The sequence below is a fragment of the Palaemon carinicauda genome, chromosome 14 (genome assembly GCF_036898095.1).
Source record: "Palaemon carinicauda isolate YSFRI2023 chromosome 14, ASM3689809v2, whole genome shotgun sequence".
In the NCBI taxonomy this organism is placed as follows: domain Eukaryota; kingdom Metazoa; phylum Arthropoda; class Malacostraca; order Decapoda; family Palaemonidae; genus Palaemon; species Palaemon carinicauda.
In genome coordinates this window covers 10939412-10964991 of record NC_090738.1, presented here as the reverse complement: position 1 = coordinate 10964991, position 25580 = coordinate 10939412, and the positions used below count along the sequence as shown (strand labels likewise).

The 25580-nt window shown below is 47.0% G+C and overlaps 2 long non-coding RNA genes across 2 annotated transcripts in view; one reads left to right on the top strand and one right to left on the bottom strand.

The window, feature by feature from the left end:
* The first annotated feature begins 10509 nt into the window (after positions 1–10509).
* Positions 10510–25580, top strand: part of LOC137653096 (uncharacterized) — a 169622-nt gene continuing 154551 nt past the window's right edge. Inside the window, exon 1 of the long non-coding RNA XR_011046389.1 lies at positions 10510–11190. This is a non-coding gene — a long non-coding RNA (uncharacterized lncRNA). The remainder of the gene's footprint in view (positions 11191–25580) is intronic.
* Positions 11189–25580, bottom strand: part of LOC137653094 (uncharacterized) — a 117014-nt gene continuing 102622 nt past the window's right edge. The window contains exon 3 of the long non-coding RNA XR_011046387.1: positions 11189–12232. This is a non-coding gene — a long non-coding RNA (uncharacterized lncRNA). The remainder of the gene's footprint in view (positions 12233–25580) is intronic.

The following is a 25580-nucleotide window of genomic DNA, read 5'->3' as shown; positions in this document are numbered from 1 at the left end:
GCTCCGGCTTCACCGGAGGTCGCCCATACACTTAACACTTATATTTGCCTTGCCTTTAGCTAAGGCTGGTGTTTATATTTATTTTAAGGGCATGTCACTGCTTCCCCGACCCTCGCAGGTCGGCAGATTGCTTCAAGTTATTTATCCTTATGTCATTAACAGACATTAGGTAAATTACAAATATACAAACATTGTAGGTGGGGATGAGTTTTGAGCCTTCAGCTTTGCAATTACCTACGTCACCGACCTAGGACCATTAAAGGATCCTGATGTTCATGTTACCCTGCATAAACTGTGACGGCTAAAAGCAACACATTCTAGGGAAAACCAAGGGGCTATGACGCAGCTCTAAGGTATGGTGGTGAGTCAGTGCCGTTCAGGAACTCGGATATAGGTGGTACCATAAATCTGGAGGGCATAGACGTCCTCCCTCTGGGGGACCTAGATTTTACTCCCAGGTACTAGAATTCCCATTCAACGGATTCGTTCGATTGAAAGAGATTGCCTTGGTTAGCTTAGACAAGGTACCGAAGGTAACGGTATTATTTCCTAAAGGGCAGGCCCGATCTGTCTGGACCAGGATGTTGTCAGCCTGGGGGGTACGATAATTCCAGGCTCTGCCCTTCCAGTTCGACCTACACGTTTGTTGGTCTGATCGGGTCAGTTGTGGGAAGTACGTTCTGTCTGAGACCTCTATCAGACAGGAATCGATAGTCGGTTTCCCACTCGTCATCACAGCCTTCCTCTGGTTCGACGCTTTTGTATCTGACTCCCCATCATCAGGTGGTCTACCTCACTGATTCCCCAGGTACACAGCCCAACTCCGTTGGGATGTTTTGCCTGCATACAGCCCTAGATCCGAACCCTCAGGCTCCTTTCATGGACACCAGAGAGGAAGCTACAGGAGTAGAAGACAGTCCCGCCATCAAGGCGGACCTAGGAAAAAGGGGGCTCGGAGAAGGGAAGGACCTAGATTCACTCCCTCACAACGCGGTGGTCCCGGTAGAGGGAAGACTTTACCTCTTTCGTGACCATTGGACTCGGTCTGTGGGATCATAGCATAGTCTCTAACGGTTTGAGATGAAAATGGCCTCAAGGTCCTCCTCCTCCGCCAGTGACCTTCTCCCAGAAATCCACTCCCGTCCTGAAAGAGTACACCACAGGGTTACTCAAGAAAAAGCAATCAAACGACTATCTCTCAGGTACGGACCTTACTTCCCCGTGGGACCGTCACCACCTCTGTCGATCTTACCGACCGCTATTAGCTTGCGCCTATAGCTCGAAACTTCTCTTCTTATCTGGGTTTCCACCTAAGCAGGAAAGCCTTTGTGTTCAAGACATGCCCTTCGGCCTCAACATTGATCCCAGGATATTCACGAAACTGGGAGAGGCAGTGTTAGAACAACTCAGGAACCAAGAGATACAGATCATTGCTTATCTGGCCGGTTGGCTCATTTGGGCCCGGCCGGCCATAGAAGGCAACAGAGCTACGAAGGAATTACTTCGATTGCTCGACAACCTGTGATTTCGGGTCAATCTCCATAAGTCTCGCCTGCGACCATCAGGCCACTTAGAATGGTTAGCCATTCAGTGGGACCTTTCGAAGCACACGTTGTCTCTCCCTTCCAAAAGTAAGAGGAATAGGTTCCAAGATCAAGAATTTCTCAAGCACAAACAGGTGTCCAAAGAGCCTAGAAAGTATCTTCGGCCTTTTCCAATTCACTTCAGTAACAGATCTCCTAATAAAAGCCAAACTCAAGACATCAATCGATTTTGGAGAAAGAGAGCTACAGTACCTATAAGAAGACAAGGTCTCGAAGATCCCCTCTGTCTGGAAAATGAGACTACGCCCATGGTCCGAACCGAAGAACCTCTCCAAAGCGGTTCCTCTACAATTCCCACCTCCACAAGTGACATTCCATTCAGCCGTGTCTCTAAGTGGATGGGGGGATTTCTCCGAACATCAGATGTTTCAGGTTCTTGGTCACTAGCCATGAAACAGTCCCATATCAATGTTCTCGAAGCCATGGCAGTGTTCTTGACCCTGAAGAGAGAGACTCCTCCGAGGTCGACCCACATCAGAGTAGTGTCAGACAGCACAGACGAGGTACACTACGGAAACAGGGGAGGATCCAAGTCACCCAACCTGAATCAGATCCTGGTCACTTTCTTCGCCTGGGCAACAGAAAAGAACTGGTTCCTGTCAGCACCTCACCTAGCGGGAGGCCAGGATGTGAGAACGGGCTCACTATCCAGGACGAGTACCCTGGAGTCAGAATTTCATTCCGGTGGATACTCAGGCTCGTTCCAGGCATCCAGGTAGATCTATTCACATCTCGGATCAATCACAAACTTCCTTGTTATGTGACCCCAATCCTGGACCCTCGGGCTCATGCCATGGACGCATTACCCCGGGATTGGAACCATTAGAGGAAGATTTCCCTATCTCTCCTAGTGAATCTTCTAAAAACTTTTACACCGACTGTACTCCTTCCGGGGCGCAGTGACTTTAGTACCACCTCACTGCCCAAGAACAGTTGGTTTCCTCTCCTCCTCGAGTGGAAACTCCGTCCCATCCGGATCCCGTTCCTCAAACTGACCCGAGTATTCCAAACTCACTGTGTCAGATTACTCAAGGATGGCCAAAACCCTAACTTTGTGGACTACAGGAAGTTGGCAGCTCGTAGAGACGCGAACATTGAACCGGAAAATGTTTTCTTCATCGAATCAGACAAAAGGGACTCGACAATTCGCCAATATGATTCGGCCGTTAACCCCCAAAATAGGTGGTCCCCTTGGAAAGTTATTCCTCTTCTCCAAGATACTTCTCTATGTCCGGTCACCACTCTCAGGGCCTTTTTAGCCACGACTGCTACCCGATCGTCTGGCCCCTTGTTTATCAGAGAACAAGGAGGTACCATTCCCATACGTGGTATTAGGCTATAGATCCTATACTTCATTTAACAAGCCAATCCGGGATCATTTCCCCCAGAAGATGGACTTTGATGACCTTATAAAGTTCATGGGTTGAGAATCTCCTATGGTCTTCAAACGCCACTATCTAATGAACTTACAGGCTCTTAAATACCCAACAGTTGCAGCTGGGAGCCTTATCTCTCCCAGTGATCTTTTGTTCTTCCTTTCATCCATCTCTTTTCTTCTCCCTCCTACCCGCCACTCGCACCACGACGCCGCTTCCTTGGTGGTTCGTTAGCCCTAAGTTTATTACATATTAGGTTATGTTTGTAACTATTATTGATTACCGTTGTTATAGGGTTGGGATATTCTTAGCCATGTCAGTTTTGTAGCATGTTTCCTCTGATACTCGGAGGCTTCCCTGTTATCATGTTTGTTTACCTTAATTATTTATGATTTTCTTTATATGGTGTTGTTTCTCTCCCCTCATTAATTTAGTTGTTATTGTTGGGCTTGGAAGGCATTCTCTGGTACATTTTCACCCGGCGCCACAGATCGACCCAGAAAAGGGATTTTGACGAAGGAAAAATCTATTTCTGGGGAGAGACCTGTGGCGCCCGGTGAAACCCTTCCCCTTTATTTTACACGATCCCACCCTTTCCTTTCCAAGCCGTCATGACCATTACAGAAGGATGTTGTTCAGATGGCGCTCGCGTCGTGGCGGTTGGCTAGGACCTTTGTATCGGCCCATCCCTTTGACAAAGGAATTAACTAAATGGAAGACAACCTGTGAATAGTGGTTTTCACGCGCCTTTGCTTTATACACGACACCCAAAAGGTGCTCGCGCGAGGGTAGTAACCTCAGCATTCCATGCTTTTTTCTTTCTCTGGTATAATTGGAAGGTTTTATCAGAAAAGATATATAAGAAGGACTCTTTTCACCGGGTGCCACAGGTCTCTCCCCAGAAATAGATTTTTCCTTCGTCAAAATCCCTTTATAGTGCCAACAATGGTATTGGGCGAATAGCGATTTAAACGTTTAGCGATTTAGTCTGTTAGTTTGTACTCGCCCCAGGAAGGCTCGATTTAGACTATATCCTTATTTATTGGTTACGTTGTCGTTATTCTTCGTTCTTGGTTATTACAATGACTAAAAATGAAAAAGAAAGAGGAAAAAATAAAAACAAAATAAAAGCAATGAGTTTTTTACTTTCCTTATATTATTGTGTGATGTTAGCTTTTATTATGTAACCTTGAGAGTGAGAGCATAGGGTGCTCGTTTATTAGCTCGAGTAAGGGAGGTGATTTTCCCGTTCTCCGTTTTTATATGTTCACGAGTTATTCAGGCCTCCTCTTATTATCAGAGTTGATGATAGTACGTTTAATGTTATACACGTTTTTATTGATGTGGTTACTGTTAATATAGCTAACACTATTAGTAGGAACGTTGGTGTATGAGTCATTAATTGGGTTCGTTTTATACCGACACCCTTAGCTCCGCCTTGAGTTATGCTTAGCTCCGCCTTGAGTTATACGCCGCTATAATGGATACTCATTGGGTGAGAACTAGTCAGATATTTGGAGTGCAACGGTGAAATCCGGCACTCAGACTCCGGCTGAGGCCTTTTGCACACGAACCTTTGTCATGTTTGATCTCAATTACACCTTTCCGGCCCCTTTTTTCATCGAATCTTCGGCTTCGCTGGAAATAACTCAAACATTCATTGAGGTTAATGTTATCGTACCGGTGACGGTCATGAGCTCACGGGGACTGGCCTTTGCTACCGGATCTCCCATACAAACAGAGATCAAGCAGACGTCCAGAACTGGAGTTAACAATGTGATACCGATGAGGATTTCACAGTTTCATTATTACGGCCCCTTTTTCATCGAATCTCCAGCTTCACTGGAGGTAACACAGACATTCAGTTTTAGAGAATGTTATCGTACCGATGAGGATCACGTTTTCACGATGCCGGACCTTTGTCACTGGTTCTCCGGTACAAACAGAGATCAATCAGACGATCAGAATCAGGGTATGAACCCTTTTTCATGAATAATCACAATATCGTCATTACGATCCTTTTCATCGAACTCCGGCTTAACCGGATATCGTACAGGCGATCAGCATTGAGGTTAATATTAGATTTCCTCTGGTTCACGTTGTCACTATGACGGACCTTTGTTTGTACCGGGGATGGTTACCGGAGCTCCGGTACAGTCAGAGATCACTCAGACCACGGGTGGCCAATCTTTTGTTTTACCTGTAAAGGGAAGGATTTAAAAAAAAAAAAAAAAAAAAAAAAAAATTTATTTATGAACGTAACTATGCCTATATTTATGCATGTATTTAATTCTAACTATGTATAAATATGGATAAATATCCATACAACATCGTGTTCAAATAGAATTAAATTAATTATGCCTATATTTATGCATATTCAATCCTAACTATGTCTAAATATGGCTAAATATCCATACAACATAGTGTTCAAATAGAAATACATTAATTATGCCTATATTTATGCATAGTCAATGCTAACTATGTCTAGATATGGATAAATATCCATACAACATAGTGTTCATATAGAAATAAATTTCCACCCAGTGGCGAATGCGCCAACAGTGTCACATTTCATGAATACAAGTGTCGCACTATACCCCAGAAGATAGTACATTAAATGACTTTTCTTTAAAATTGCTTTTTAAGAGTTATACAGCTGATCCCAGCCTGTGAATAGGATCGCTAACCAAAGTTCAAGGAACATCCAGACTTATGTCCCCTTTGTGTTACAGAAGGTTCGCCTGCATGGTTCCCATCAGGATGATGATGATTCTCTCTGGCCTGCAAGAGAGGCTCTCCGCCCTTGGGTATCGAGGTTGGGAAGGAATGCTCCATCTAGAGGTCCCTATCTCCTCGAAGTGTCCTCTCTAAGGCTGGACGACGACCCCATGGACGGGCAGGTAGGTGGGGATGAGTTTTGAGCCTTCAGCTTTGCAATTACCTACGTCACCGACCTAGGACCCTTAAAGGATCCTGATGTTCATGTTACCCTGCATAAACTGTGACGGCTAAAAGCAACACATTCTAGGGAAAACCAAGGGGCTATGACGCAGCTCTAAGGTATGGTGGTGAGTCAGTGCCGTTCAGGAACTCGGATATAGGTGGTACCATAAATCTGGAGGGCATAGACGTCCTCCCTCTGGGGGACCTAGATTTTACTCCCAGGTACTAGAATTCCCATTCAACGGATTCATTCGATTGAAAGAGATTGCCTTGGTTAGCTTAGACAAGGTACCGAAGGTAACGGTATTATTTCCTAAAGGGCAGGCCCGATCTGTCTGGACCAGGATGTTGTCAGCCTGGGGGGTACGATAATTCCAGGCTCTGCCCTTCCAGTTCGACCTACACGTTTGTTGGTCTGATCGGGTCAGTTGTGGGAAGTACGTTCTGTCTGAGACCTCTATCAGACAGGAATCGATAGTCGGTTTCCCACTCGTCATCACAGCCTTCCTCTGGTTCGACGCTTTTGTATCTGTCTCCCCATCATCAGGTGGTCTACCTCACTGATTCCCCAGGTACACAGCCCAACCCCGTTGGGATGTTTTGCCTGCATACAGCCCTAGATCCGAACCCTCAGGCTCCTTTCATGGACACCAGAGAGGAAGCTACAGGAGTAGAAGACCGTCCCACCATCAAGGCGGACCTAGGAAAAAGGGGGTTCGGAGAAGGGAAGGACCTAGATTCACTCCCTCACAACGCGGTGGTCCCGGTAGAGGGAAGACTTTACCACTTTTGTGACCATTGGACTCGGTCTGTGGGATCATAGCATAATCTCTAACGGTTTGAAATGAAAATGGCCTCAAGGTCCCCCTCCTCCGCCAGTGACCTTCTCCCAGAAATCCACTCCCGTCCTGAAAGAGTACACCACAGGGTTACTCAAGAAAAAGCAATCAAACGACTATCTCTCAGGTACGGACCTTACTTCCCCGTGGGACCGTCACCACCTCTGTCGATCTTACCGACCGCTATTAGCTTGCGCCTATAGCTCGAAACTTCTCTTCTTATCTGGGTTTCCACCTAAGCAGGAAAGCCTTTGTGTTCAAGACATGCCCTTCGGCCTCAACATTGATCCCTGGATATTCACGAAACTGGGAGAGGCAGTGTTAGAACAACTCAGGAACCAAGAGATACAGATCATTGCTTATCTGGCCGGTTGGCTCATTTGGGCCCGGCCGGCCATAGAAGGCAACAGAGCTACGAAGGAATTACTTCGATCGCTCGACAACCTGTGATTTCGGGTCAATCTCCATAAGTCTCGCCTGCGACCATCAGGCCACTTAGAATGGTTAGCCATTCAGTGGGACCTTTCGAAGCACACGTTGTCTCTCCCATCCAAAAGTAAGAAGAATAGGTTCCAAGATCAAGAATTTCTCAAGCACAAACAGGTGTCCAAAGAGCCTAGAAAGTATCCTCGGCCTTTTCCAATTCACTTCAGTAACAGATCTCCTAATAAAAGCCAAACTCAAGACATCAATCGATTTTGGAGAAAGAGAGCTACAGTACCTATAAGAAGACAAGGTCTCGAAGATCCCCTCTGTCTGGAAAATGAGACTACGCCCATGGTCCGAACCGAAGAACCTCTCCAAAGCGGTTCCTCTACAATTCCCACCTCCACAAGTGACATTCCTTTCAGCCGTGTCTCTAAGTGGATGGGGGGATTTCTCCGAACATCAGATGTTTCAGGTTCTTGGTCACTAGCCATGAAACAGTCCCATATCAATGTTCTCGAAGCCATGGCAGTGTTCTTGACCCTGAAGAGAGAGACTCCTCCGAGGTCGACCCACATCAGAGTAGTGTCAGACAGCACAGACGAGGTACACTACGGAAACAGGGGAGGATCCAAGTCACCCAACCTGAATCAGATCCTGGTCACTTTCTTCGCCTGGGCAACAGAAAAGAACTGGTTCCTGTCAGCACCTCACCTAGCGGGAGGCCAGGATGTGAGAACGGGCTCACTATCCAGGACGAGTCCCCTGGAGTCAGAATTTCATTCCGGTGGATACTCAGGCTCGTTCCAGACATCCAGGTAGATCTATTCACATTGCAGATCAATCACAAACTTCCTTGTTATGTGACCCCAATCCTGGACCCTCGGGCTCATGCCATGGACGCATTATCCCGGGATTGGAACCATTAGAGGAAGATTTCCCTATCTCTCCTAGTGAATCTTCTAAAAACTTTTACACCGACTGCGCTCCTTCCGGGGCGCAGTGACTTTAGTACCACCTCACTGCCCAAGAACAGTTGGTTTCCTCTCCTCCTCGAGTGGAAACTCCGTCCCATCCGGATCCCGTTCCTCAAACTGACCCGAGTATTCCAAACTCACTGTGTCAGATTACTCAAGGATGGCCAAAACTCTAACTTTGTAGACTACAGGAAGTTGGCAGCTCGTAGAGACGCGAACATTGAACCGGAAAACGATTTCTTCATCGAATCAGACAAAAGGGACTCGACAATTCGCCAATATGATTCGGCCGTTAACCCCCAAAATAGGTGGTTCCCTTGGAAAGTTATTCCTCTTCTCCAAGATACTTCTCTATGTCCGGTCACCACTCTCAGGGCCTTTTTAGCCACGACTGCTACCCGATCGTCTGGCCCCTTGTTTATCAGAGAACAAGGAGGTACCATTCCCATACGTGGTATTAGGCTATAGATCCTATACTTCATTTAACAAGCCAATCTGGGATCATTTCCCCCAGAAGATGGACTTTGATGACCTTATAAAGTTCACGGGTTGGGAATCTCCTATGGGCTTCAAACGCCACTATCTAATGAACTTACAGGCTCTTAAATACCCAACAGTTGCAGCTGGGAGCCTTATCTCTCCCCAGTGGTCTTTTGTTCTTCCTTTCATCCATCTCTTTTCTTCTCCCTCCTACCCGCCACTCGCACCACGACGCCGCTTCCTTGGTGGTTCGTTAGCCCTAAGTTTATTACATACTAGGTTATGTTTGTAACTATTATTGATTACCGTTGTTATAGGGTTGGGATATTCTTAGCCATGTCAGTTTTGTAGCATGTTTCCTCTGATACTCGGAGGCTTCCCTGTTATCATGTTTGTTTACCTTAATTATTTATGATTTTCTTTACATGGTGGTGTTTCTCTCCCCTCATTAAATTAGTTGTTATTGTTGGGCTTGGAAGGCATTCTCTGGTACATTTTCACCCGGCGACACAGGTCGACCCAGAAAAGGGATTTTGACGAAGGAAAAATCTATTTCTGGGGAGAGACCTGTGGCGCCCGGTGAAACCCTTCCCCTTTATTTTACACGATCCCACCCTTTCCTTTCCAAGCCGTCATGACCATTACAGAAGGATGTTGTTCAGATGGCGCTGGTGGTTGGCTAGGACCGTTGTATCGGGCCATCCCTTTGACGAAGGAATTAACTAAATGGAAGACAACCTGTGAATAGTGGTTTTCACGCGCCTTTGCTTTATACACGACACCCAAAAGGTGCTCGCGCGAGGGTAGTAACCTCAGCATTCCATGCATTTTTCTTTCTCTGGTATAATTGGAAGGTTTTATCAGAAAAGTTATATAAGAAGGACTCTTTTCACCGGGCGCCACAGGTCTCTCCCCAGAAATAGATTTTTCCTTCGTCAAAATCCTTATTTATCACTTTCATCATGCGCGTTAAATGCCTTCGTTTGTTTACTGAGCGTACTTTATGACGCCGTTGTTTCACGCGGCGTCATAAAGAAAAACATTTCATTTGGAAGTCCTAAGAAAAATTAAGTAAAACATTAGTAATAACAAAATCAACATACTGTACTGAATAATCAATATAATCGATGCAAAAACTAACCTATACACAGATGTATAAATGCATTTGTTTCTTCATTATGATCAGAGATAAACGTAAACAAAACATTGGTTGCATTTTTTATCGTGCTTTTTGGCATGTTTAGGAAACGCATGATATAAAATCGCCTTTAATATTTGTGCCTGTTTTAGTTTAGGGTACTGTAGTACATGCATTAAGTGTTCTGTACATTAAAGGGTAATTTGATAACAGTACTACGTACAAGGGAAGGTTTTAAAAGTCTGAATATACATGTTAAATAAATACGTAAATATGGTGTCTACTTCGCGGATTTTCACCTATCGCGGTTGGGTCTGGAACCTATCTACCGCGATAAACGAGGGTTCACTGTATATCCATCAACTGAAAAACTGCCACATTTTACCCAAAAATTAGGGATATTTTAGATGTCTTGATACCTTTTTTGTCAGATGTTTATATGCTAGTTTGTTACAGTATTGCCCTGTCGTTTGTTAATTCTTATTGAAAACTTGAATGTACTATATTCATGAACTTTGGCTTCAGTTAAGAGAATAATGTTAAAAATTTTATATTGATGGAACAAGTTCTTCAATTTTCTAGCTCTAAAGAATCCCTAAAATTATTTTACTTTCCATCGGAGATGTACAATATTGTAAATTAAAACAAAATATATTTTTAGGGAATTTTTTTTAATAAAGTAAGATTTAGGAAATAAATTCAATTTAATCTTTTATAAGTATCATACACTTTGAGACAAGAAATTCAATTTATATACTGTAGTTTATTCCAAAATGACCTGTTGTGATAAGTAACTGATATTTACAAATATAAATAATAGTGAACTCTCTTGAAGGTAAATTAACAATTTCTGTATCATATTTAAAAATCTTACCAATTCATTATAATGTGATACCTGCAGGTGCGTAGGAGGATGGGAGAAGTCGTGGGTTACATCAATTATGGGAAGAAGAGGAAGAAAACTTGAGCAGTAAATGAAAATAAGGATAATTTCAGTTGCACAACAAGATATTGTATTACCATAAACTGCTTCCAAGTAGCCTGAGAGTATTTCAGCAAGAGGAAGTGACTTCAGATGAAATTACATCAACAGATAGGAGGACAGTTAACAACAGTAACAGAAAAGCAGAAGTCAAAAATAAGGATAATTTCAGTTGCACAACAAGATACTGTTTTACCATAAACCGCTTCCAAGTAGCTTGAGAGTATTTCAGCAAGAGGAAAAAGACTTCAGCGGCATTAGAAGTAGTAAGTGATTACAGACGAAATTACATCAACAGATAAAAGGAAGTTAACCACAGTAATTGATATGAGGAGAGGAAGCAACAGAAGAAGAGAAAGGAGAGAGAGAAAAGTAGTAGAATTGACTGAAACAAAACACGAGGTAACAACATATAGAAGGAAAAGGCGCGTTGATTAAGCAAACCTGCAACAGAGAATGAGTAAACAACAGCCCGATGGAAAGAATGAGTAAACAACAGCCAGATGGAAAATGAAAAAAGGAGAGCAAGTAGAGAGAAGGAAAGGGTTGTATTGAATAATTGTAGCAGGGAGAGGAAGCAATTGATTATTAGGAGGAGAGGGAACAGTAACCTTAATTCAGGGAGACAACTGCAACAGGTATAAGGAGACAAGGAAAGATAATCAACTTGGAGAAGGGGGGGCTCAACTACCCGGAGAAGAGGAATCAACAGCAAGCTAAGAAAACAGAAAATGAGAGGCAACAATGGCAACTGAAGTGCGGAGGAGAGGGAGCAAGGAACCAAATTAAACAACTGAGAGGAAACTAAAATTGAGAGGAAGAAACTGGAACAGAGGAAACAGTGATGCAACAGTATTGAAGAGTAGAGGAAACTAGGAGAGGGATGCAACAGCAATGAAGAGGAGCAGGAGAAACAACAGAGTATGAAGGAGAGAAAACAAGATCAATTGAGAGAGATAGGAGACTAAGTGAAAGGAAGAGTGGAAACAGGAGAGATAACCATCAACAATTTTGTGAAGCTAATAAAACAGCAGAGAGATGTGCATAAACAGCAGTGCTAGCAACATAGTAGATAATGAAATAACTATACAACGGGGTAAAGAAGTAATTTCAAGAGCTAGCTTCTGTCAGGTGCAGTTGTTATTGGAAATTCAATATTGATCTCTATAGTGTCACCCCTCCATTAATGATGTTTGTTGGAGAGAAAAGAGGAGATAACCAAGAAAAACAATGTTGTAAAAGTAATAGATTAGATTCTAGAAGAATATCATCGGAGGAAGATTTTATTTTCATCCTGAAGCAATGACCTTACGTATTTTGAGTAATCCTTGTGATAACACTTGAAACTTTTTTTTATTTCCTACATGCCATTTCTCTCTTCCTTTCTTCAGTTTTCAAATGCCCAATCTTCTATTTGCCCTTTATGTGTTGTTGAGGTCCCTTTTCTTTCCATGTATTATTAGAATTCTGTGGATATAAATATATAGATTAATGTTTGAAACAATATTGTGATGAATTATATTAGTTTTGGAAGAAATTGTATGCAGGAATAAGTTAAAAACAGATTTTATAAAAATTACAGTACTAGCAAAGTAATCTTGGGTTTACAATAAACTTAACTTGAAAATGATTGCTCTTACTGGCCTAAAAAACAAAGCAATGAATCCGATTCTTCAATAAGAAATGGCTCGCTAAAACTTTCTCTAAATCATCTGTGCCAGGTCATGTTTACATGATAATGACAAATTTGGAAGTAATTTGTATCCTTCCTTATTGTACAAACCCAAAGTCCTTTACATAGGGGAATGATAACAGTGAAGATGGAATAATAAGGAATAAATGTTAATGATGAATGTGTCAACAATTAGATAAAAGGTAGTGGGGTGCCACCAACCCCCACTGATTGACAAATCACAGAGCAGCAGGAATTTTCTTGAGGGTTAGTGATGGCAGGCAAGTATGAGTAAAGGACTACTGTAACTTGGTATAGTTAAGGAAAAATACATATTACTTCAAAATTTGGTATTTATTCTCACAATTACAAACTCTCCTTTACATAGGAAACTTGCCCTTAGGTGTTAGGAAGTCCCCGGTCCAAGTGGCAAACTTGTCCCGGAAGGTTCCTTATACCATGTACATCAGTGGTTTATTTAACTTTACTAGCAGGTACATGAGACCTACCCTAAGGGGTTGTTCGAGTCGAGTTGAATATATGTTGTAAAACCTGAATTATAAATAATGGATTTGCCTGAATCTATCTATACAGCATATACTATATAAATATGAGTTTGCTTGGTTATGCCACACTCCCCCTCTTAAGGAGTACGGGTTAAAGACACTTCTATAACTGTGTATAAAAAAGCATACAAGTTGAGTAGGGTTAACTGCATTGAAATAAAGTCAGCAGTTGGCAAGGTTTTTATTGCAATACCTCAGAAGGGAGTAACAAGAGGAAAAGAGAAAGGCCAGTTGGCCCTTCCTTTCATCCCAGACTCCCGTGTAACCTTGCCCCTGATTTGGTGTTAATGGTCCTGCAAGAGGAGCCAAGGTAGCTATATCTGCTCCAACACGCTGTGTCTAGAGACCTGCAAGTCACATTTTGCAGGTATGGGTAGTATAACTTGATTGTAACTTATCCTCACCTCTGGCTGAAACCTGTCTCACAGAGATACTCATAAAAGCATAAAATTTTGCTTACACCCCCTGACTTTGTGTGCTTCAAATTACAGCAATTCTCGAGTGAGAGAGGATGGCAAAAGGGTTCAATCAATGAAAGTGTTATCCAAATCTCTTCTCTGCCTCCTCCAAATGCTGACGAAAGGTGTTAAGAAGTTGCAGTCGCAGTACTCTTTGGTGTATGGTGTGGAGACACCTTTTATTATTACTAGCCAAGCTACAACCTAGTTTAAAAAACAGGATGCTATAAGCCCAAGGGCTCCAACAGGCAAATAATAGGCCTGTGAAAAAAAGAGAGAAATAAGGAAATAATCTAAAAGAAGGGATGAATAATTGATATAAAATATTATACAAACCGTATCATCAGTAAAACATCTTCATCTTATAATATAGACACTGAAGTCAGCCTGTTCAACATAGAAAGTTGCTGCAAGTTTGAACTTTTAATGCTCCACTGTGATTCAACTAACAGATAAGGAAAATCATTTCACAACTTGGTCACAGCTAGAGAATATAAATCCTACAATACTGTGAAGGCATGACTATTAGAATTAACAGCTTATCCTAGACAGGATGGTACTATCAATAAGATCTGAAGGCAAAAGTATGGTCAGAATTATGAAAAATCTTTTGCAACATACATAAAGTAATTGAACGACTATTGCAGAGAGGTAATTGTTTACAAAAGCACGCTCTCCAAATACTAAAAAATTATGCAAGCCTGCAATAACCCTCTTCTTGTACTGTAATTAGGAGGTTCTTTAAATGCTGGGAAAGCAAAAAAAAAAATAGCAAGAAATGTTTCGGGAGGGTGGGGAGGGGGAGGGGGAGGTGTTGGTGGAGGAGGTACTAAACGACCTGGAACTGGCATCGTCAACTAAAGATTAGTTCGTGACGTCAGCGCACATTTGGTATATATTAAAAAAATATACTAAATTAAAAATGGAGTAATTACTCAAAAATGTTGCCATTTGTGAAATGTACATTTTATTTGTTAAATATTTTATGATAAATCTTTTTAATGCTTTTTTCAAAGAAACTATCTTGAGAACGACTAATTTTCCCAGACAACGGTTTGCTACACAACGCCATCTATTGACCACGGCCTAAGGATGCCTGCCAATTTCCCGGCAATAAAAATATACGCTGCAAAAATAGTCATTCTCACAAAAAGTTTTTTTTAAAAAAAAGGTAAGATTTATTGTCAAGTATTTACCAAATAAAATATACAATTCACAAATAGCGACACTTTTGAGTAATTACTCCATATTCATTTTAGTATATATTTTGAATATATACCAAATGTACGCTGACGTCACGAATTCTCTTTGATTGACTTCTCTTTGATTGACTATGTTGACGATGTCAGTTCCAGGTCGTTTAAAACCAACTCCATCAATACCCCCCCCCCCCCCGGCACAATATATTTTGCTACGTTTTGCTTTCCCAGCATTTAAAGAACCTTCTAATTACTGTAAAGAAGAGGAGAGCTGCGTGACTGCATAATTTTGGAGTAAATGGAGAGCGTGCTCTTGTAAACAAATACTGCCTGAAATTTCTACCTAGTTCAGGAATAAGAAAATTGATAGAATGCAAGTTCCTGTCCAACGAATTAAAATCAGATTCAGTAGCTGAAGACCAGACAAGGGAACACCATTGAAACAAGGTACAATGAAAATATGAAACTTTTCAAAATACATTTATCACCGCAAACCTTAGAGAGACTTGTGTAAGTTTAACACTAGAAACTCTGTGGACCATAGAGAAGACTCCCTGGTATCGTAAATCAGAAATAAACACCTGGTCACATGAGCTCAGCACACTCCTAGGGGGGATATGGAGATGTATTAGAAATATCAAGCCCTGGTGGAAGAAATGGTACCTGTCCTGTGATATCATCCTCTGCTTTGTTAAGTGTAAATTCTAATGGGCCATGATCACTTGAGTATTCTTCTTCATTGAGAACTATTGGAGATTATCTACAAAATCATGTTGGAATAGATTGTTGCCATCTTTCGTTACTGGCATCCTTGAAAACTTCGATAAGTATCATACAGGAGAAGTCAGACTAGAAAAATGACAAATTCGAAGATAATTTGTATTTTTCTTAACCATACAAACCTTAGCTATTTACAAAGGGTTTACTTTTAGCGCAGCTGAAATGACGAGCCAATAGTTTTTAACGAGGGTTAATTACCCCCGCGCTAGTTAGCGGGGGGTGGGGAAGGGTAGCTTGCTACCCCTCCCCCCTCCACACACCGGTGACTTGCTTCACTTCACTTAGAGGTAGGACTTGACTTGGGGGTCAGGGATGGCGGGCACATATGTGTAAATAGCTAAGGTTTGTATGGTTAGGAAAAATACAAATTATCTTTGAATTTGTCATTTGTTCCGTAACCGAAATACAAACCACGCTATTTACAAAGGGTGACTTACCCCTTAGGAAGGATGGAAAGTCCCCAGCCTTACTGACTTCGGCTTGCCCGGGGGCTCGATCCCTCAGTGAGCAGCACTAGAGAGAGGGAGCCCCTGTACCTCACAGGTTCCTAGCATCGCTAGGAACGAGTGGCCTACATAAGCAGTGTGAGGAGGAGAGTGTGACTCGTCCTATGAAGTTGACCTTGAGACCTTCAGATAGGAATTCTAGGATAGGACGTTCCCCATACCACCTCATCAGGGTATGGGAGACGCAACAGTATTAAGCTTAATACTAGGAGCACAAAGAAGCATGGGTTACCTGCAGAGGTCGAGGTCAGCTATGCGAGGACCAGGATGCTGCTTCCCCAAGAGAGGGAAGAAAGAAGTAAGGGTCAGACATACTCTTTCATTCACGCAGACTAAGACCGGGTAACAACGCCCTCAACCTACTGCTACTTGTCCAAAAAGGAGCCTGAGGTTAGACCAGCTGTTGTGCAGCCACCACAGGGCCGATAGAGAACGTATCGAGGCTCCTGTGGGTCACGTCTTGCAGGTAGTGGGCTGTGAAGGTCGTTTGACGCTTCCAGACCCCAGCTTGAAGTACCTGCGTCACAGAGAAGTTTCTCTTGAAGGCCAGGGATGTAGCAATACCCCTGACATCGTGGGCCCGAGGGCGACGTGACGGAGGAGGGTCAGGATTCAGGGCATGGTGGATAACCCTTCGAATCCAAGCTGAGATGGTGTTCCTGGTGACCCTCCTCTTTGTCCTGCCTGTGCTCACAAACAAAGCTCGCACATGAGGACGGACTGCAGCCGTTCTCTTCAAGTAGTACCTCAGACACCTCACTGGGCATAGTAGCAGCTGGTCTGGGTCGTTTGTTACAGAACGGAGACTCGCGATCCTGAAAGAGTCGAACCGAGGATCCGGCACTCCAGGATTCTGAGTCTTGGCCACAAACTCAGGGACGAACCTGAACGTTACCTCCCCCCATCCCCTTGAATGGGCGATGTCGTACGAGAGACCATGAAGTTCACTAACTCGCTTGGCCGAGGCCAAGGCGAGTAGGAAAGCCGTCTTCCAAGACAGGTGGCGATCGGAGGCCTGGCGTAATGGCTCGAAGGGAGGTCTCTTGAGAGCCCTGAGGACTCGAACCATGTTCCAAGGAGGGGGTCTCACTTCCGACTGGGGACAGGTAAGCTCATAGCTACGTATGAGTAAAGAGTTCTAGCGATGAAGAAATATCCACGCCCTTCAATCTGAAGGCCAAGCTTAAGGCTGAGCGATAGCCTTTCACTGCCGAGACAGAAAGGCGCATTTCTTCTCACAGATACATGAGGAAGTCCGCTATTGCTGGAATAGTGGCATCGAGTGGAGAGATACCCCTTCCACGACACCAACCACAAAAGACTCTCCACTTCGCTTGGTAGACTCCCTCAGAGGACCTTCGCAGGTGCCGAGACATTCTCTCCGCAACCTGTTGCGAAAAGCCTCTCTCCGCGAGGAGACGCTGGATAGTCTCCAGGCGTGAAGCCGAAGCGAGGCTACGGCCCTGTGAGGGACACCGGAGTGTGGTTGTCTGAGAAGCTTGTGTCGTGGAGGAAGCTCCCTTGGGAGTTCCGTCAGGAGTTGCAGAAGGTCCGGAAACCATTCCGCGTGATGCCATAGCGGAGCTACTAGAGTCATGGAACAGTTGACCGATAGTCTGGTCCTGTTGAGCACCCTTCTCATCAGACAGAATGGTGGGAAGGCGTACACGTCGATGTTGTCCCACCGTTGCTGGAAAGCATCTTGCCAGAGTGCCTTGGGGTCCGGGACTGGTGAGCAGTACAGGGGCAGCTTGAAGTTCAAGGCTGTCGCGAACAAGTCCACCGTCGGGGAACCCCACAAAGTCAGGACTTTGTTGGCTATCTGAGGATCCAAAGACCACTCGGTACTCACTATCTGCGAAGCCCTGCTCAGACTGTCGGCGAGCACATTCCTCTTGCCAGGAATGAAGCGAGCTGATAGTGTTATCGAGTGGGTTTCGGTCCACCTCAGAGTCTCTACTGCAAGATGGGATAGCTGTTGCGAAAAAGTACCTCCCTGCTTGTTGATATAAGCCACTACCGTGGTGTTGTCGCTCATCACCACCACGGAGTGACCCGCCAGGAACTGCTGAAGAGCCAGAAAGACGGCCTTCAATTCTAGCAGGTTGATGTGTAGGCACTTTTCTGATTCTGACCAAAGGCCTGAGGCCCTGTGGTTCAGAACGTGCGCCCCCCACCCTTCTTTTGACGCGTCCGAAAACAGAGTCAATTCCGGGGGGAGGACGAGAAGACTCACTCCTTTCCGCAGGTTCTCGTCGGCCAGCCACCACCGCAAGTCCGTCTGTTCCAGAGACCCCATTGGGATCAGAATGTCTGGGTAATCGGATCCTTGATTCCACCGGGACTTGAGCCGCCATTGAAGGGATCTCATCCTGAGGCGGCTGTTTGGAACCAGATGTGCCAGGGAGGATAGGTGGCCTAAGAGACGCAACCACGATTGGGTGGGGAGTTCTTTTCGCCTGAGGAAAGGTTCCGCCACCCTCCTCAGCCTTGCTATCCGGTCGTCTGATGGAAAGGCTTTGTGGAGATTGGTGTCTATTAGCATGCCTAGATAAACCAGTCGTTGGGACGCCTGCAGAGAGGACTTCTCGAGGTTTACCACGATCCCCAGATCCTGGCAAAGATCCAGAAGCCTGTCTCGGTGCCGAAGAAGGGTCGACTCCGAGTCTGCTAGGATCAGCCAATCGTCTAGGTAACGAAGGAGACGAATGCCGTTCCTGTGCGCCCAAGTTGAAATCAGGGTGAACACTCTGGTGAACACCTGAGGAGCTGTGGAGAGACCGAAACACAGCACCTTGAACTGGTAGATCTTGTTGTCTAGGCAGAATCTCAGGTACTTCCTGGAAGACGGATGGATTGGGATCTGGAAGTACGCGTCCTTTAGATCCAGTGTACACTGAAGTCTTGTGGTCTCACCGCAAGTCTGACCGTGTCTGCTGTCTCCATGCTGAACCGGGTTTGTTTGACAAACCTGTTCAGAGCTGAAAGATCGATGACGGGTCTCCAGCCTCCAGTAGCCTTCTTTACAAGAAAGTCGACTGAAGAAGCCTGGAGAGCCGTCCACGACCTCCTGGAGAGCACCCTTCTCGAACATGGTCTCGATTTCGGCCTGAAGGGCCAGCCCCTTTGCCGATCCCATGGCATAGGAGCTCAACGACACTGGATTCGCTGTCAGGGGAGGTTGAGATGACGTGAACGGGACGAGATAACCTTGGCCGATCACTGAGACCGTCCAAGCATCGGCCCCGTGTTGCTGCCACCTGCGGAAGCAACGCTGAAGGCATCCCCCCACAGGTGGACACGCAGGGGGACTGCCACCCCTAGGGCTTGCGGCCGCGGCCGCCACCCCTAGAAGTCTTGCCTCCCCTGAAGGACTTACCGCCCCTCTTGACCTTGGCTGGAAAGGGCTGGGACTTAGACACCACCTTCTTAGCTGCCGGTGCCTGTTTGGGAGCCTTACGAGGCTGTTGCTGCTGTTGTGGCGGGGCTGGAGGCTTATAGGGCCGAGTTGTAAGGGCCCTGTGGAGGAGGGAGTCCGTGCTGGATTTCCTCCACCTCTCAGCCGTTCGCTCCAAGTCTTGAGGCTCAAACAGGCTCTCCCCCAGAAGGGAAGCATGTCGGAGCCTACACACATCTACGGCGGGGACCTTCAGATGGAATCTCTCGGACACAGCATCGCGACGCTTCAACACCGAGTTGGCCCACAGGGTGGTAACCTGGTGCGCCAAAAACTCGATGGAGCGGGTGCCCGAGAGCAAGAAGGTCTCTAGGGCCTTCCTATTGGTCTCCTTGGACAAGTCCTCTGATCGCAATAGGATGCCCAGAGATCCTAACCAGAAGTCCAGCCACGAAGTGGCCTGCATGGCACACTTAGCGACCTTCTCGTGGTTAAGGATCTCTGCCGCCGAGAACGACACCTGCCGGGCAGAGAGTTTCTCCAGGGGAACTCCCTTCGCCAGCTCCTCTACAGAGTGATGGAGAGGAAGAGCGAGGTTGTGCTCACCCAGGATCTCGAAATACCTCCTCTGCTGAAGGCGAGGAGGAGGGATGAGCTTGGTCCCGGCAGTGGAACGACTGGAGGAGGCAAGAAGTGCGAGCTGAGCGTTGGCCCTAGCCCTGGCACTCTTCAGCCCCCGAGACCAGGGCAGAGCTGCACTGGTCTTAGGGGCCTTCCGAACGTCAAACACTTCATCCAGAATCGTGTCTTTGCCTTCACGGGGGGGGATGACTGGATCCGTAAGTCTGTTAAGTTGCCTTATCAGGCCTAGGACCTGCCAGAAGGCATGTTCGGACTCTTGCTGTTCTTCTCCCTGCGGGCTGGCAGCTAAGTCTCCTGCCCCAGGCATCTCTTCCTGGGGTGATACGTGGACATTCCCCTGGGTAGTCGTGGGTTCCTGACGAATCCTTGCAGAGGATTTAGGGACTGTCTTGGAATCCTTGGGTTCCCTCCTGGGAGGGATACAGGATCCCAACAACGAGGTTCGAGGGGCCCCTTCCTCACGAGACGATTCTCCTGCCTGTAGCGAAGTCTCCCCCCCTGGTGCCGAGGGGAAGACTACCGCCCCACTGGACTCACCTGAGGACGGAAAGTCCTCGTCCACGGGAGAAGGAGAGAGTACTCGTGCAGGAGAAGGGACCTTCGAGACCGACCTCTTGGGAACCAACTTCGCCCTGGGGGAAGTCACCACGAAGTCCACTCCTCTCTTTCTCTTCAGTGTAGGAGAGACAGCCGCTGGTTTGTTACCCTGGCCGGCGAGTGCTGGTTTCATAACCCTCACTAACGCCCGTGCCAGCAGACCACACCAAGTCTGCTGCTCCAAGGACAGTCCGAAATCCTCGCTAAAGAGAAAGGGATCGGGCGATCCTTTGGAGTGGACACGACGGTACCTGCCTGAAAAGAAGGTGGGGAAGAATGCTGTACTGACCTGTCTTCGTCCTGCACTACCAACCTGTGCTTGGATGGAGGTGATCCCGAGTGCCGTCTAGGAGCACGCGTCCCTGTTGCTACCACTGGCTGTGGAATTCGCCGCGAACGATGGTCGCGCGAGGGCGAATGGTCGCGCGGGCGCGCAGGTGGATGATCGCGCGGGCGCGCAGTTGGATGATCGCGCGGGCGCGCAGTTGGATGATCGCGCGGGCGCGCAGTTGGATGATCGCGCGGGCGCGCAGGTGGATGATCGCGCGGGCGCGCAGGTGGATGATCGCGCGGGCGCGCAGGTGGATGATCGCGCGGGCGCGCAGGTGGATGATCGCGCGGGCGCGCAGGTGGATGATCGCGCGGGCGCGCAGGTGGATGATCGCGTGGGCGCACAGGCGAGCGGTCGCGCGGGCGAGTGGTCGTGCGGGCGAGTGGTCGTGCGGGCGCGCAGGCGAGCGATCGCGCGGGCGCGCAGGCGAGTGGGCGCGAGGGTGGGCAGGTAAATGAACACGTGTCCGAGGCGACGAACGCAAGCGTTGGCGCGACGGCGAGGGATCGTGCTGCCGCGTAGGTGAGGAAGATCACTGGCGATGTAGATCCACAGGCGATCGATGACGAGCTGGTGAGTGCAGTCGCTCAAGTTGGCGATGGCGTGATGTGGTATGTCGACGCACTGGTGTGCGATGGTGAGCAGCATGCGCAGGTGAATGACAGCGTAATGGTAAGCGATGGCGAGCAGCATGCGCAGGTGAATGATCGCGTGATAGGGTGCGATGGTGATCAGCATCCGCAGGAGGGCGATCGTTCAGGGTTGTGCGATGAGCAGCATGCGTAAGCGGGCGATCGTGCAGGGGCAAGCGATGGCGAGCAGCATGCGCAGGTGAATGATCGCGTGATAGGGTGCGATGGTGATCAGCATCCGCAGGAGGGCGATCGTTCAGGGTTGTGCGATGAGGAGCAGCATGCGTAAGCGGGCGATCGTGCAGGGTCGTGCGATGGTGAGCAGCATGCGCAGGAGGGCGATCGTGCGATGGCGAGCAGCATGTGCAGGCGAGCGATCACGCGATGGCGAGCTAGAAGCTGGCGAACCATGTTCCTTCAGGAGCGTTGGCGAACGTCGGCGCGTTAGTTGTCGCTGTTGAATAGGCGATACTAAGATCGCCTGTGCGCGCTGGCAAGCAGGTGAACGCTGGCGAGGAGGTAATCGCTGGCGCGTAGGTGATCGCTGGCGAGCTGGTGATCGCTGGCGAGCTGGTGATCGCTGGCGAGCAGAAGGTCGACGCGTGTCCTGTGAGAGGACAGGTGGCGCGGCGCGTTCACGGGCAGGAACGGGAAGATCGCTGGCGCGTTGGCGAACATGTGTTTCTGACACACGCGCAGCACGATGTTGCGTAGCCACAGGACCAGGCAGATGGTGAGCAGGGAGTTCAGCAGGAACTAAAGGGTGGTCAGAGACCGCAGGGCGATGGTCCTCAAATGAGCGCTGACGCTCGGAAGAGAGCTGACGAGCAGGAGAGCGCTGGCGAGGGGGGCGAACATCAGGAGAGAGCCGACGAGCAGGTGAGCGTCGGCGAGCAGGAGATCGTCGACGAGCAGGAGAGCGCTGGCGAGCAGGAGATCGCTGGCGAGCAGGTGAGCGCTGGCGAGCAGGAGAGCGCTTGTGCGCTAGCACTGCTCGCGTAAGGGAAGAATCCCTTAGCCCCGAAGGGACCGTTGCCCGTCGGGTGACGAGTTCTCCAGAAGGCGAAGATCCGGCAGGAGATGGTGAGTGGTCTGCAGAGAGGTTCAAGGAGGGCGGAGCAGTAGGTTGAGGCTGACGAGGAGAGTCCCCCCCGGAGGACGAAGACCCAAAAAGGCGCCTCTTAGTCCCCCTGTAAGGGGAAGGGAGGCCCTTGTGGCGTAGAGGGCGGTGAGCCTTACGGCGGAGGCGGCCTCGGGGGAGATCGTCGGGACCATCGGTCCTCCGAAGGGGAGTCTCCGTCAAAACACTTCCCTCAGAAGGAAGCTGAGCAGCAGTCGAGACCGAAGGACTCACTTCCCCCTTCGAAGGATGTACGGAAGGAGGAGGAGAGCCTTGAGCACCATCACCAGCAACAGCACCTGCGGCGGAAGGCCCAGCCACGTCGGAGGCCTCTGTCACAACGACGTCAACGATAGACAGAGGGTCTACCTCTGCTACCACCGGCGACTGCTTAACAGCGGCCCCCAACGAGACAAGGTCATTAAGAGCGACCCTGGAGGGCAAGCCCTTAAGCCCCAGGGACGACCAAATCTGTAAAAGATCATCACTGGATAAGGCATTATCAATAACCTCCCCCGGAGGAGGAGGGGGAACCGCCTCGCTATGGGAGGCGACGCCCTCTCCCCCCACCGAAGGTAGGGAAACAGAACAAGGGCCTGCGCTCCCACTCGGACGACTCTCCTTAGGAGGCGGACGAGGGGGAGCTTCGGAGGAGGTTTGGGCGGCGGAAGAAGAGTCCCGAGAACCTTCCTCCTTCAAGGCTAACCCCGGAGGAGAACGGTCTCTCTTGGACTTCTTCTTACGCCAATGGCCAAACCTCTCCCACTGGGAGGCAGACCACTCCCTGCCCTCACGGCACATGTTCTCCTGGTCACACCGTCGGCCCCGACATTAAGCAGAGGGTGTGTGGATCCGTATTAACGTCCGACATGAAAGTCCCACAAGGACGGCCGGCAACTCCAGGGCATGTACGCATAGTAAAGAAAATAACTGAAGGTCAACTTCCAACCAACACACACGCTGAAAAGAAAAAGCAGAAAATTAAAGGCTGTCACGAAGGCGATGAGCAGACACGTCAGATCACCGCCGAGCCGAAAGTGAAGTGAAGCAAGTCACCGGTGTGTGGAGGGGGGAGGGGTAGCAAGCTACCCTTCCCCACCCCCCGCTAACTAGCGCGGGGGTAATTAACCCTCGTTAAAAACTATTGGCTCGTCATTTCAGCTGCGCTAAAAGTAAACCCTTTGTAAATAGCGTGGTTTGTATTTCGGTTACGGAACAAACTGGGTTTCTGCTTCTTGCTTCCCATGTAGGAAGAAGCAGAAGGGGCACAATCCCTTTTCTTTGCAACCGTTTTACTTCTCCCATTGGGAGGGCAACCACTCCCTGCAAAATTTACAAGTGGGTTTTCATTTTGCATCTCTTTCCTCTGCCTCCAGGATACAGGATGCAGATCAACCTCCACAGGACTCTCAAAGTTGGGGCAGGTTCTCACGCACACTATATTAGCAATTATCACTGAAAAGAGAAAGCACTGAAGAGGTCAGAAACAGACAACTGGATGTATCAAGAACCAAGCGGTAACAAAGCTGCTAACTCCGATGCACCAAGCACTGCAACCATACAATGTCAGATCCACAATATTTCATAAATATGGTCGTAACAGAGCTAACCCATAAATGATGAGGGTTTGTATTCATGGTCCTTGAATTATTTCATCTCGACCATCATCCTAAGCAAACCTTGCTACTTCTAATGAATGATTTAAAGTTTTCAGGCATCCTGACATCTAAGGTCATTGACGCCGGTAACATTTAATTTATGTATACAAAAATAAAAAATGAAATAAAATAAAAAATTAAAGAGTATTCAATTAAAATCATAAAAATTGAATGTCATAAAAGTTAAATATTTTTCAGAAGACCTGCTTCCGAAAGAAATCTAAAAATGCCACTTGCATGGTAGGACACATCATTTCCAAGAATCTTGGCAAGGATGAACCTGCCACCTTCACCTCGGGCCTCAAACAAATATCTATTCCGCAAGTTGTTATAATTGGGGCATTCGGTCTACAAATGCCTTACTGTTAGAGGTACTAAACAGTTGTCACAATACGGTTGGTGTTGGCCCTTCAGCAGAAACTCATGTGTCAACCGAATGTGACCAATACGGAGACGACAAAGAGACGTCTCCCATTTTCGGGGCATCATATTATACCTCCAAGGAGATATGTCATTTGTTACTTCCCTCATTTTATTGCCATCTTGACTATCCCATTGCTGTTGCCATTTATTGCAAACCAATTTCTTGATGTCAGGTAAGAAATCATTACAGGGAATGGGATACCTTCTTGGCAGCAACTCGGATGCAGCCTCCTTAGCCAGTGAATTTGCCTTCTCATTCCCGGACACACCTACATGTGCTGGAACCCAACAAAATTGAACTGTTATACCTCTCCGTCCAATAAGGAAGAGCCATTTTAAAATCTTTAAAACTAGAGGGTTATTAGAATTAAAAACTTCCATAGCTTGAAGGACACTCCTTGCATCACTAAAAATTGTAAAATTACCCTCCTTCTCCAACGCTATTTTCTCAACAGCGGTTAATATGCCATACAGTTTGGCAGTAAATAATGAAGCTGTTAGAGGAAGTGCACCTCTACAATTAAAAAAATTACTATGTACTCCAAATCCAACGCCAGCAGCAGGTTTGGAGCCATCAGTATAGATAAAAGTTGATCCTCTATGTTCTTTAACATGTTCATTAAAAAGAGACCTGGCTTCTAGGTCTGACATATTCTTCTTATCTCCAATAAAATATTTACAAAAAGATATCTCTGGTAACTTCCATGGAGGCGTTGATGATACCTTGAATGGAAGTACCTTATTTCTAATTATATCCAGACTATTTAATAATCGTTTCACCCGAAAGCCATATCCAGACTATTTAATAATCGTTTCACCCGAAAGCCATAAGGT